This window comes from Arvicola amphibius, chromosome 3 (genome assembly GCF_903992535.2).
Source record: "Arvicola amphibius chromosome 3, mArvAmp1.2, whole genome shotgun sequence".
Taxonomy (NCBI): Eukaryota; Metazoa; Chordata; class Mammalia; order Rodentia; family Cricetidae; genus Arvicola; species Arvicola amphibius.
In genome coordinates, this window is record NC_052049.1 from 140714752 (window position 1) to 140728450 (window position 13699).

Genomic DNA, 13699 nt, shown 5'->3' on the forward strand with positions numbered 1-13699 from the left:
GGCAAGTACAAATTTGTGTGTTGATTCTGTCACTAGATTGGGAGTTTTTTAAGGGTTGGGACTGTCATGCCATGCACCTAACATTATACCTGGTACAGAGGTTGGATGGTAACCTGAATTTATTTCTTCTGTTTAAAAAGTTATTTAACAGCCTGGTCTACAAGAGCTAGCTCCAGGACAGGCTCTAGAAACTACAGGGAAACCCTGTCTCGAAAAACCAAAAAAAAAAAAAAAAAAAAAAAGTTATTTAATATGTCAATGTGTTGCTGAGCATGTGGCTTTAATTTTTTTAAAGAAAAGCTGGAATATTGAAATTAAAAGATGAAATTATCTTCATGCTTTCATATGGTCTCTGTATGTATGTTTTTAAATAAAGTAATAATATTCCCATCAATGAATAGCCAATGCTATTCCTGACAAATACAGAAGACCAATATTAAAGTGGAGCTTTAGGGCTGGAGAGATGGCTCAGTGGGTAAGGTGTTTGTTGCATAACCTGAGCTGGTTTTTGTTTTGTTTTGTCTTTTCTGACCACCTGAGTTCTATCCCTAGAAACCACATGGCAGAAGGAGAGAGCCAACTCCCAAAGCTGTCCTCTGACCTCCACATGCACTCTATGGTATATTCATGCACGCACACAATAAGTGTTAAAAAATGATTTAATTAGAATTTCACATCATTTATTACACTATTTATTGACTGTGTCAGATAAAACTAGAATTCTGTTGAGAATCTGAGAAAGAACTGGCAGCACAAATTCCATGTTAATTAATAGTACTGACAGGTTAATATCAACAAATGAATATGAAAAAAATACTTAATACACATTTCATACATCCAAGGCATGGTGCTAAATAAACGCTTTTGGAGCCAAAAGTCCAAACTCTACCCTGTCCTCAACAAGATTATAATTCAACAGCTTTTTACCTCACTGCCATGAGCAGACACAGGAATTCTATCAGAATGACTTCAGTCCCAGCTGTGCACACAAACACATGTACATTTTATAAACAAGACTGGAGTTATCCCAAGAAACATTAATGATCAAGAGAAAAGGCAGCTAAAGCAATGGGCTTTTGTTTCCTTGGGAGATTAACTTGGCCTTGGCCCTTTTTAGAAGAGGATTGCTCTATAAAGTTCAGAGGAGAAGAGAGAGAAGGGAGTCCTCACAGTCAAGCTATAAGTAGGTATAACAAAATGCTATTGGACAAAGTGATGGGCCTCCTAGTGTTTCTTAGATGCAGGTTTTAGGATCATGAACTCTTGTTGCTGTCTGCTCCAAGGGGGAGCACTGACCCCATGAACAAATGGAAACAATTTTATGTAACAATTTAGTAATACCTTCACTTCATGGCACTCCTACCCAGGCCAACTAAAAACTGAGATTCTTCAAGCTACTGTAATATGGATTATACAAATCACCACCAATGCACTCATTTTTTTTTTCCTATCAGAATCTCCCACTTTCCTGAATGTAATAAAAATGTACCTTCTCCCTGAATGCCAGGAAGTTAAAATAGTTGTCTAATCCTTACTAGTATCATTTCTACTCATTATTTAAACCATTTGGATGCCTGATACAAATGTTTTCAGACTGAAGGAGGAAGTGGGGGGGGGCGGTGAGTAGAAAGACCATATATGAGAAACTGAGGCTGGAGGAGGCCAGCCTGAGCTAAAGACCCCAAATCACAAGGGGAGAGGTAAGATAGAGTTACTTGCTTAGTTTTGTTTTTTTGAGACTGGGTATACAGTATACACTGGCCTCAAAACTCCCATTCCTCCTGCCTCTTCCTCCCAACTACTAGGTTTGCAGGCATATGTCCCCACACAGGCCAAGCACCAGATTTGAGGAGATAGTCCCTAGTGCTCCATCTTATTCTCAGTGCCTTTATTCCCACGAGGTTCTTTCTTCTATATTTCATAAAACATCCATTCCAATCAAAATCAAAACAAATTCAAATATCAGAAAAGAAAAATAAACTAAATGCTCTATTATACTTAGCCATACATTTCAGTATCAATGAACACTTGTTGAAAAGTGAGTGGTTAGGGCAGAAAGGATAGCTCCGCACTTGAGAGTGCTTACTGTTCCTGCATAAGACGTGGGTTCTGGTCTCCACAGTCCCTTCCCTACTTCCTGCACTCATGCAAATACCTCGTTCTATCAAAGCAAAAGACTACACATATATTTCCTACAAAGATGACAGGTTCCAGGGAAAGAGTGAGAATAGATCTAGTAAAGTCAACGTTTACATATTGAATGGAATGCTAATGCTCCCAGCAACCAGTTTGACTTCCAGAATCCTGCACCACCTTTCCATTTTTCTCACGATCAGAAGATCCTTTGCGTTGTATGTTGATCAACCCAAAAGAAAAAACCTGAAGACACTGCCTGTGGCCACTGTTTATAGAGTCTCTGCCACTCAGCCCCTCGGCTTCTCTGGACTTTCCTTTTCCCTTCTCTTCTATCTCTTTTCAGACATTAGTTAGTTGGAGGAGACTTCTAGTTAGTTCCCGGCCACTTAAACCTGAAATAATCACACAGAAACTTATTAATTAAATCACTGCTTGACCCATTAGCTCTAGCTTTTTATTGGCTAACTCTTACATATTAATTTGACCCATCTCCATTAATCTGTGTATCGCCACATGACTGTAGCTTACAAGGTAAAGCTCCATCTCAGAAGGGGCTACATGGCTTCTCTCTGACTCCACCTCCTTTTTCCCAGCATTCAATTTAGTTTTCTTGCCTACCTCTATTCTTCTATAGCTCTGCTATAGGCCCAAAGCAGTTCCTTTATTAACCAACAGTAATCACAGCATACAGAGGGAAATCCCACATCACCATGACAGCTAGAAGCAATTCTAGAAGATGACATCCTCTCTCCCACCAAAGTTTGTACTCAGGGTTGGGAACACCATTTAAGGGTTGTTGATTATTACTTGTATAAGGTAGAGGGTTGGGGTGGAAGCTATGTAGGCCCAAAGAAAAGGGGGGAGAGGATCGAATGGGATAGTAAATGATTTAGTGTGAACTTATTCACACTAATAATAATAGTGGGAAATGTGAGCTCTTATTTATGGATAATTTACATTGGTATAGTTTTTGTATATTAATACAAGTTCAAATATTTGTTATTTCTGTTTACAATATTTGTACACCTATGCAAAGTTATTCTGTCAGATTGTATACATGCATGTTTCTACCTCTGTTAAGATATTTTGTATATTGATATAACTTTTGAGATATATTTTCATATTGCATTATATATTATTCTTACCTCTGATCAAGATACTTATACATTGTTTACATTTTGAGGTCAGTGTCCACATTTGCTGCACATTTGTTTACAGATTATTTAGTATTCTAACATGAAGTCTTACTCTTTAAGTTATATAGGTATTAAATATTATAGGTCAACAGTTGTTCATGTTTGTTATACATATAGTCAGATTAATTAGGTCCTTTAGATACATAGAGATTGTATTTTGCCTAGACAGGTAATCTTCAACCATTTAAAGGATCTGTAGAACATGGCATTTAAATAACTTAGGGTTCTGTTGACATGAGACATGATTGCTCCTGACAGCACCAATCTATTCCCGAGAGAATATTGAGCACCAAAGATACTCCACTCAGAGTTTGTTTTCTTCTTGGCACAATTGGCCTTTGGGCAAGGAACTGTCCATGCCTCAACCACTGACAAAGTACATGGTATCCAGACTGGATAAGAAGGACACAAGGAAAAGGACTGGCAAACCTTGCCAAGACAGGGTAAGACAGCTCTGAAAAAATTCCCTGCCTCTGAAAATGGTCTATCAGTTACTCTAGACCTTAGCCAAAGTTGGTTGCTTCAACGTTGCAAATGAGACTTTGGGTGATTGCTCAGGTAGCCAATTGTCTCCATCATATACTGCTCGCTTTGGAAGCTGCTTTATTGTACTTCCTGCCTACTCAAGTAATATTTTCTCCCTTCTCAGGCCTTCAATGGGGTTGAAGATTAGATAGTTGTAGTTATCATCCTCTTATGATTTAGCCAAGCCTATTTCTGATGCAAGACTTTTTGAATAGAATTAAACATTTATCATGTGTACCTTGCTTAATATTATTTATGTTGATTGTAATTTTATACTTGATGTCTGTTTCTATTGTATACAGTTTTGTATTGGGTTTGGATTGTGCTTGTTTAGACAAAAGGGGGAGGTGATGGAGAATCTTTGCCAACCAATTATCTTTAAGAGGTGGGACCAAGTTAGGGTGTGGCTTTCTGGGACCCAGAGAAAAATGGTGTGCAGCCAAGGTGCCCTCTCTCTGTGTGGTTCCCTCGCAGCACAGCTGAGCTTGGACTTCTTGTTCCTGTTTCGTGAGTTTTCCCCTTATAATAAATAAAAATATAATTGTCTTATCCTTTAGCTAGCCTGGTTATTTCCCAAATAGAGCTAACTTCTACACTAGCCCAAAACCTAAGAGTGCTTTCTAGACATTTCAGGTTCTCTCACTTTCTCTGATGCTTCGCTCCCCTACTGCCATGGAGCTGCTTGCTGACCTGACTGGATTTTCACCCTACCTACTTTCTTAAAAGCAAGATTCTTCCCTGTCTCCAACTCCTTCCTCTCTAGCAGCTGTGAAGATTTACAGCTTGCCTGCCCCGTTGTTTTTCTCTCAAACACTAATAAAGTTGTCCTTAAACTAGCTGGGAGGTGGTGGCTCACACCTTTGAGCCCAACACTAGGGAGGCAGAGGCAGGTGGATCTCCAGCAAGTTCCAGGACAACCAGGGTGACAGAGAAAAACCCTGCCTCAAAAAACAAAACCAAAAAAAAAGACAAAAAAGAAAGAAAAGAAGAAAAGAAAAGCATATTTCAGAAAGGAAAGAAGGAAAAATTGCCCTTAGGCTATAAACAAATAAGATGAGGACATGGAAAATTCCTGAACTATAAGCTCAAAGCCAAACCATTATATGTTTTATTCTCTTACTTTCCTTTCTCTTTTTGTCAATACTGGAGATTGAACTCACACATGCAAGCCAAGTACTCTGCCACTGATCCCACCTCCAAGTCCTAAACAGATCATTCTGAGGTAAGTTTGCCCTTACGTGTCTCCTATCTTCTCACTCAGTTTCTGATTATCAGAAATACTGGAGCCTTTTTCTTCAATATGAGCAGATACCCAAAGGCTATCACACTTCTGAGGGAAGCCTTTCTCATGGAAGACAGAAAACAAAGAAGTGACCAAGGGTGGTAGAAATAGACAGCACAAGGAAAAAGAGGTGTGGGGAGGTCATGCTTTATGAGTGTTCAAGAGAATTGCAGTCATGAAACAAAATTAGACTGAACTTTTTTCTTTAGGAAAACAAGAAAGCAAAAAGTATTGAGAATATGGATTCTCCAGAAGAGCCGAGTTTGATTCACAGGACCCATATTAGAGAGCTCACAAACACCTGTCACTCTAGTTCTAGGGGATCTCTTCAGGCCTCCATTGACACTCAAATACACCTTTAATCCCAGCACTTGGGAGGCAGAGTCAGGTGGATCTCTGTGAGTTCAAGGCCAGTCTGATCTACAAGAGCTAGTTCCAGGACAGGCTCCAAAAAGTACAGAGAAACCCTGTCTCAAGAAACAAAAAAGAAAAAAAGACAGACAGGAAGGAAGGAAGGAAGGAAGGAAGGAAGGAAGGAAGGAAGGAAGGAAGGAAGGAAGGAAGGAAAAAAGAAAAGTAAACAAGAGTTTACAATAGTAGAGGTGAGGACTTAGAGGTATTGGAAAAGAAGTTAAGGAAATTCCACAGAAAAAAAGAGAAGATTACTACAGGATGTTTAAATCCAAAAAAATAAAATAAAGTGGAAAGGAAAAAAAGGAATCACCACCCATGAAATAATCTAAGAAACTGTGAGTTATCAGAGTGAACTTGTTCATCAAATGTCCACTACAGTGCAGGGCTGGAGAAATGACTCCAGAGTTAAGAGCACTGGCTGCTCTGGACCAGGGCTCAATTCCCAGCATACACATGGTGATTCAGAGCCATATACAACAAATTCCGGGGGATTTGTTCCCCCATTTTCTGGCCTCCACTGAGAGGCAAGGAAGGAGTACACAGACATATACATCCAAGCAAAACCCTATACACATAAAATTTAAAAATTGTAAAATGTCCATAATATATGAAGACAGATAAACAGAAAAGCATGCCATGGGAGGGGGGATGACCAGGCAATTGGTGGTGCACACCTTTAATCCCAGCACTTGGGGGGCAGAGGCAGGAGGATCTCAGTGAGATCAAGGCTAGCCTGGTCTACATACAGAGCGAGTTCCAGGACAGCCAGGATGGTTACACAGAGAAACCCTGTCTCAAAAAATAAAAACAAAACAAAGAAACAAAAAGCATGTACTCAAGGTAAATTAAAGTAAAAATCTGGACACATAGCATCCCTGTCACCTGGCAACTAATTAGAGATGCAGGTTCTTGAGCGCCAACTGCGTCTGAGGCTCCCTGTGACTCTGGTGTATGCTAGAGCTGGGGACTCTACGGTAGGAGTCAATAATGAGGGTGCATAGGATTTGGACCACCAGGTCGTATTTACCTTAAGTAGATAGAGGCCACCAGCAAGAGCACTTAACAAGATCCTACAGTGCAGAAGCGAATACACATGCATTCAGAATAGCCAAAGTGCTGGTAGATGCCAAAGTCATTGCTGCTGGGAAGAAAAAGGGCAATAGTTCAGCCCTCATGGATGTCTGAGATCACATAATGCTTTTTTTTCTTTTACAAGTCATTGCTACTTTACAATCAGTCTATTCAAGTTAATTTTCTGTTTATTTTAACATTCACTATCAAAATACATAATCAGCACTCTCAATATGTATATTCATCTCCCTCAGCTAAGAAGTCTTCAAGGGGAAAGGCTGTTTTTTATATTAATAACATATCTTGTGGCTTTGGAAAGGTGGTTTAGCAGTTATGTACTGCTCTTGCAAAGAACCTGAGTCTGGTTCCCAGCACCCGTATGAGTTGGCTCACAACCATCCGTAATGTCAGCTCCCAGGGGATGCCATACCTCTGGCCTCCTCACGCACCAGTATTCATTTGTGTGTGAATGTTTAAAGGGAGCCTGGTCTGGTCTCCATAGGGAGTTCCAGGATAGCCAGGGCTACATCATGAGACTCTCTCAAAACAAGTAAATAAAAAAATCCTTTCTAGTCAACAGTCACTTAGCATTATTTAATAATTAAATAAAAATTATATTTTCAATGCAAGTATACACTCTCTTGAAGTTCATTTCACTGAGTCATCTGAACTGGTTTTATTGATTTAAATTTCAGTTAATAATCCAGTGGTCTTCAACCTTCCTAATACTGCGACCTTTTAATTCTCCCAACCATAAGATTATCTCATGGCTACTTCATAACTGTAATTTTACTACCATTATGAATCATAATGTACATATCTGACATGCGGCTCTGAGGGGGTCATGACCCAAAGGTTGAGAACTACTGAAATAATCCATTTTTTTTTTTTAGGGAAGTGAAGGCACAACTGTCCTCACAGTCCTCAGAAATGTTCCATCTTGGAACTGCTCATTGCATTTCTAATTTCACCACACCAGCATCTTAGTGCAATTACAAAGGAAACCTTGGTGACTGGCACATACATCTCCAAATCCAAGTATCGACTATAATTTTTCCTGTTTTATCTGCATTATAAGCCTACAGGATTTTTTTATTGTTTCTAATCTTTCAATATATCACCTTAAGCCCTTGAACTATATTCAGTAGTATGATAAAAAAGAACACTAGAGAAATTTTACCTATCTTTTTAGAATATAGGTCATATTTTATTTTGCTATTATTATTTTGGGGTATATGTGTACATTCATGTGGGTGCAATGGCATGTTTGTGAATGCATATGTGGAGCCCAGAGGTCAACCTTGGCTGTTGCTCCTTACATACCATGCACCTCCTCTGGGACAGCATCTCTCACCTAAATCTGGGGTTCACTGATTCACGTAGGCTGGTCAGTCAATGTGCCCCAGGAATCTGCCTGTCTCCACCTCCCAGTGCTGGGACAACAGACATGGACCACCACCATACATGGCTTTTGTTTGTTTGTTTGTTCTTCGAGACAGGGTTTCTCTGAAACAGTCCTGGCTGTCCTGAAACTCACTATGTAAAACACGCTGGCCTCAAACTCACAGAAATCCACCTGCCTCTGCCTCCCAAGTGCTGGGATTAAAGGCATGTGCTGCCACCACCCAGCCACCACCTGGCATATTATGTGGAATCTGGGATTCAAATTTAAGTTCTCATGCTTGTTTGGCAAAAACTGACTGACCCATCTTCCAAGGAAGACACCAACTTCCACTAAGTTGGGAATGAAAGCCCGGTAATAGAGGATGGAAGTGATTCATTTGGTCACTCTCTTCCTCTTACTTCTGTTTGTCTGGTGCAGTCCATACTGATATTTCCCAACATCTCATGAAAAATGCTTTGTGGTATTAAATGTTCTTTGCGTTGTAAATCTGTAAAGCTGCCTTTGTCTTTATAAAAACACAAACTCCAGATGAAGGGAAAATGAAAGCATTGACAAGTGTCTAGGATGGGCTTTCTTTTCCTCCAGTTATGCTTTACTTGATCAACAAATGTAGCATTTTATTTCCCTTTTAGCCACGACAGTTTTCCTAGAGATGCAGCTTCGTTGCATTCATTCCTTGAATCAAGAGTGCTCTGATTTGTTTTCCCAGTGAGTTCTGAAAGAGCAGAAGCCCTAATCTATAAGAAAAAAAATTTGAAACTCGGCTCTCCCAAAGTGCTCTTGTATTGACTTATGTAACTGTCAGTCACACTTCATTGGAGCTCACAATGCTAATGAGAAGTCAAAATCATACACATATCCCCAAAGGATCTGTTAACTTCTCTCTGAGAAACAGGGGTCTCTTCACCACATATCAGTCTTCTGTTCCTGGCCACCTCAAAGACTACTGGTCCCAGAAGGACAGAGCACAAGAATGGTGCTGGCCCATCAATAATACCAACTGTGTTGCTTTTAGCGCCATCTGTAGAATTGAGCTGATTTATGGATAGGTACACAAAGAGAACCAGAGCTGTTTGAAATACAGGGCTGACTAGTATGAGCTAATAGGTAAGACAGGAGACTCTGGGGGAGGGGAAGAGGACTTATGCTCTAGTGAGAGGTAGCTGTCGGCACTGCAGTGCGATCTCCTTAAAGCTGACTCACTCAGTGTCTAAATGGGCCCATGATGCTTGGTTATTCTCTTAATTAAACAGATACAAAAATTTAAACACAGTGGACAGACTGTTCAAATGACAAAGCATACAATAGAATATTCATGAAAAAGATTTACAATGGCTAATATGCATATTTAGCTATCAAAAAAACAAAGGCAACATGAGAAATGAGAAACATGTTAATAAGTTTTGGGGGTTTTGTTGTAGTTGTTGGTTTTGGTTTTTGGAGACAGGGTTTTTCTCTGTAACTTTTGGAGCCTGTCCTGGAACTCACTCTGTAGACCAGGCTTTCCTCGAACTCACAGAGGTCTGCCTGCCTCTGCCTTCCAAGTGCTGGAATTAAAGGCAGGTGTGCGCCACCACCGCCCTGGAGAGAAACCCTGTCTCAGAAAAACAAACAAAAAACAATAAAACAACAACAATAAGAATGTTTTTAAGAGGCTAGAGAAGACGGCACAGCAATTAAGAGCACTTGCCAGAGTTCGGTTCTCATCACCTATAGGGAAAGCCTCACAGCTGCCTATAGCTCCATCTCCAAGTGATCGAATGCTTTTTTCAGGCACCCACATGTATATCCACATATTCATATCAGATATATGCACACACATGCACATAAATGAAAATAAAATAAACCTTAAAATAGAAGAATATTTTTAAAACATAATGAAGTGAGTAGCGCTTACTGAGAGAGCACTGGGTGAATCCCTAGCCCTACAAATAATAATAATAATATAAATAAATAAATAAATAAATAACAGGAAACAGAATGATCAATGCCAAGGATATGCAATGAAAGATATGTATGAACATTGCTCAATTGGATGGAGATAAAGAATTAGTAAAATACACGATGAAACTATATACATATTTGTACATTAAAGATTTTTTTAATTATGTGTATGTGTGTGGATACGCGTGTGAAAGTGAAAGTGCTTGTGGAGGCCAGAGGCATCAGATTCCCCTGGAGGTAGTGTTACAAGTAGTTTTGAACTGCTTGACATGGGTGCTGGGAATTGAATTCCAGTCTCTCCAAGAGCAAATCCATCCTTCGCCTATCTAGGATGGCACTTTGCAAATAATACATTAAACAGTGGCAATAAGCCCACTTTAAAACCTCCGGTGGCTAGGGAGAAGAGAAGGTCCTTATGTTTAGTCCCTAACGCTTACCAGTCCCTAAAGCTAATCTATTTCTGGGAACTGTAAACCTTGGTGAAAGGATGCTGAAGTGTATGGCCAGCCACTCTTATAACTACACGAAAAGTGATGAAATGGAAGTCACTCCTGAAACTACCCCAAATGTCCTATTTGGCTGGTTGAATTGGATGACTAAACATTAAAGCGAATTAAACTACCTTCTAAATTGATGCAACTGGTGTATATTTTTATAGTAGTTTTCTATAATTTAATGTGATGCTCCTTTTATGTACTTATTTCTTAATTTTGTGTGTGTGTGTCACGTGTGGGAATGTGCATGTGAATGCCAGGGCCTGCAGGGGCCAGAAGCATCAGATCCCCTGCAGCTGGAGTTGTTGCAGGCATGAGACACCCAAGGTGGGTTCTGGGAACCGAACCTGGATCCTCTGCAAGAGCAGCAAGTGCTTTTAACCACTGAGACATCACTCCAGTCCCCTCGGGCGTGCTATTTCTAATGTGATTGATATATCACACAATCTGTCTCTTTCCCAGAGAATTGTAAGCCACTGTTTTCTAAAACTCTTGGGCATAGACAACAACATATTTAAGAAATTTATTTTTATTCTGTGTGTATAGGTTCTTTGCACATATGTTCATGTAACAAGTGCACGCAGTGTTCTTGGAAACCAGAAGGCAGTGTTGGATCCCTGGAGCTGGAGGTACACTTGGTGAACTGCCACATGGGCGCTGGGAATCGAACTGCAGTCATCTGCAAGAGCAATCAGTGCTCTTAACCACTGAGCCAACTCCTCTTCAGCCCCTAAGCAACTCCTTTCTTTAGGAGAAAATGAAATTCTAATAGTCTCAAGACTTAAGCCAGGAATGCCTGCCATCATTTCCTTTACTTACTAGTTCACAGTCTAATTCTGTAAAAATAAACATGTTATTAATCAAAACCATTCACGTTAAATGACTTGCAATTCATGGATATATTTTATTTTCCAGAACAGGAATTCTAAAACAAACAAACAACAACAAAAAAAAAAAAAAACCCAAGTGACTGCCAAGAGAAAACCAGAAGGGAAAGACTGAGACAAATAACGGCCATGCTCTCTCCCTGGCAAAACGGGGAGGAGGTAGCACCTACAACAAATATGGAAGACTTTATGAATTTGCATGTCTCTTACGTGCAGGGGCCACATGGCACTTCTCGGCATCATTCTGTTTGCACCATGTGTATGTTTTAAAAACCTGAGCTAGGGGTTAGCTCAATCAATGAAGGGGTTTGCCTTGCAAGCCTGAGGCCCAGAATCAGATCTCCAGAACACACACGCAGAAGGTTGGTATGATTGTAACTCCCAACCCTGGGAAGATGGAGACAGGCAGGTCCCTGGCGCTTGCCGGCCAGCCTTCTTAGCATACTTGGTGAGTTTCAGGCTGGGGAGAGACGCTGGCTCAAAACAACAGCAACAAAATGGTGGACAGTCCCTAAAGAACAACCCAGAAGGCTGTCCTCTGGACACACACACACACACTCACACACACAGCTTGCCTTACTTTGCATTCATTCTTCAAATTAAAAGGAGTCACAAGCATAAAATACTTGAGTGGAATTCAAAGTGGGCTTGAAACTGCCGTTTCCATGCTCAGCTTTCACGAAACTTTGCGTTTTCTGGTTCAAAACAGAACACTGGTACCAACACAGTCTTTTATTTTTTTTTTCGAGACAGGGTTTCTCTGCAGCTTTAGAGCCTGTCCTGGAACTAGCTCTTGTAGACCAGGCTGGTCTCGAACTCACAGAGATCTGCCTGCTTCTGCCTCCCGAGTGCTGGGATTAAAGGCGTGCGCCACCACCGCCCGGCTCCAACACAGTCTTGTAGCCAATTAACATCCCTTTCCTTTTATTCATTTATGTTAACTATAGGGATAAAATAGAGGATGCTGGCTTAATTTTCAATCTAAATTTTAGTATAAAAATGTCTCCCAATACTCCAAGGAACATTTTTCTTTATTTATTTTAATTTGTTTGTTTGTTTGTTTGTAGACAATGTCAGTAGGTAGCCCTGGCTGACCTAGAACTCACTATAAACTCAAGCTGCTCTTGAACTCCCAGAGATCTACTTGGTCCTGACTCTCAAGTGCTAGGATTAAAGGCATGTACCAGCATACCCGGCTTCCGTGAAACATTCCTTTTTTTTTTTTTATTTTTCGAGACAGGGTTTCTATGTGTATCCCTGGCTGTACTAGAACTAGCTCTGTAGACCAGGCTGGCCTCAAACTCACAAAGATCCTACTGCCTCTACCTCCCAAGAGGTGGGATTAAAGGTATGTGTCACCACTGCCCAGATCCAAGGAATATTCCTATTCTCAAAAATTATTTGGTGGGCCGTGGTGGCACACACCTTTAATCCCAGCACTCGGGAGGCAGAGGCAGGTGGATCTCTGTGCGTTCGAGGCGAGCCTGGTCTACAAGAGCTAGTTCTGGGACAGGCACCAAAGCTACAGAGAAACCTTGTCTCAAAAAACAAACAAACAAACAAAAAGAGAAAAATTACTTGTCGTTTATTTCAAATTTAACTCTATTAAACACAGTTCTGCCGGGCTGTGGTGGTGCACACCTTTAATCCCAACACTCGGGAGGCAGAGACAGGCAGATCTCTGTGAGTTTGAGGCCAGGCTGGTCTACAAGAGCTAGCTCCAGGACAGGCTCCAAAAGCTACAGAGAAATCCTGTCTCGAAAAAAAAAAAAAGAAAGAAAGAAAAAAGGAAAAAGGAAAAAGGAAAAACCATACACAGAGTTCTGTGGATGAGTAGAATACAAGGATAACTGATTTTTGAGAGTTAAAAAGAACTGCATGTTCCATAACAGAACGACATTTCTCAAACTTCTTAGGACATTATTAGCTAGCAGGTCCCACTTCTGAAGCTCTGGAACAGCCCCCCCCTCAAAATCCTGTCCTCCCTCTGTTTGTGTGTATGAACACAACACACACACACACACACATTCACAAGTGCTACTACCTCAGGCTTCGATCCTAAGATGCCATCCCCTTGAGCTTTTTGTTTTGTTTTTTTGTCTTGGGGGTATGGGTTTTTATTTTATTTTACATTATTATTATTATTATTATTATTATTATTATTATTATTATTTAGGACAGGGTCTCTTACTGACCTGAAACTAGCTAAGTAGGCTAGTCTGGCTAGCAAAGAGTCCCCGGGATCTACCGGTCTCTGCCTGGCCAGTGCTGTGATTACATACATGTGTCACTATGCCTGACTTCTTTTCTATGTAGGTTCTGTGGATTTAACACAGGTCTTCCTG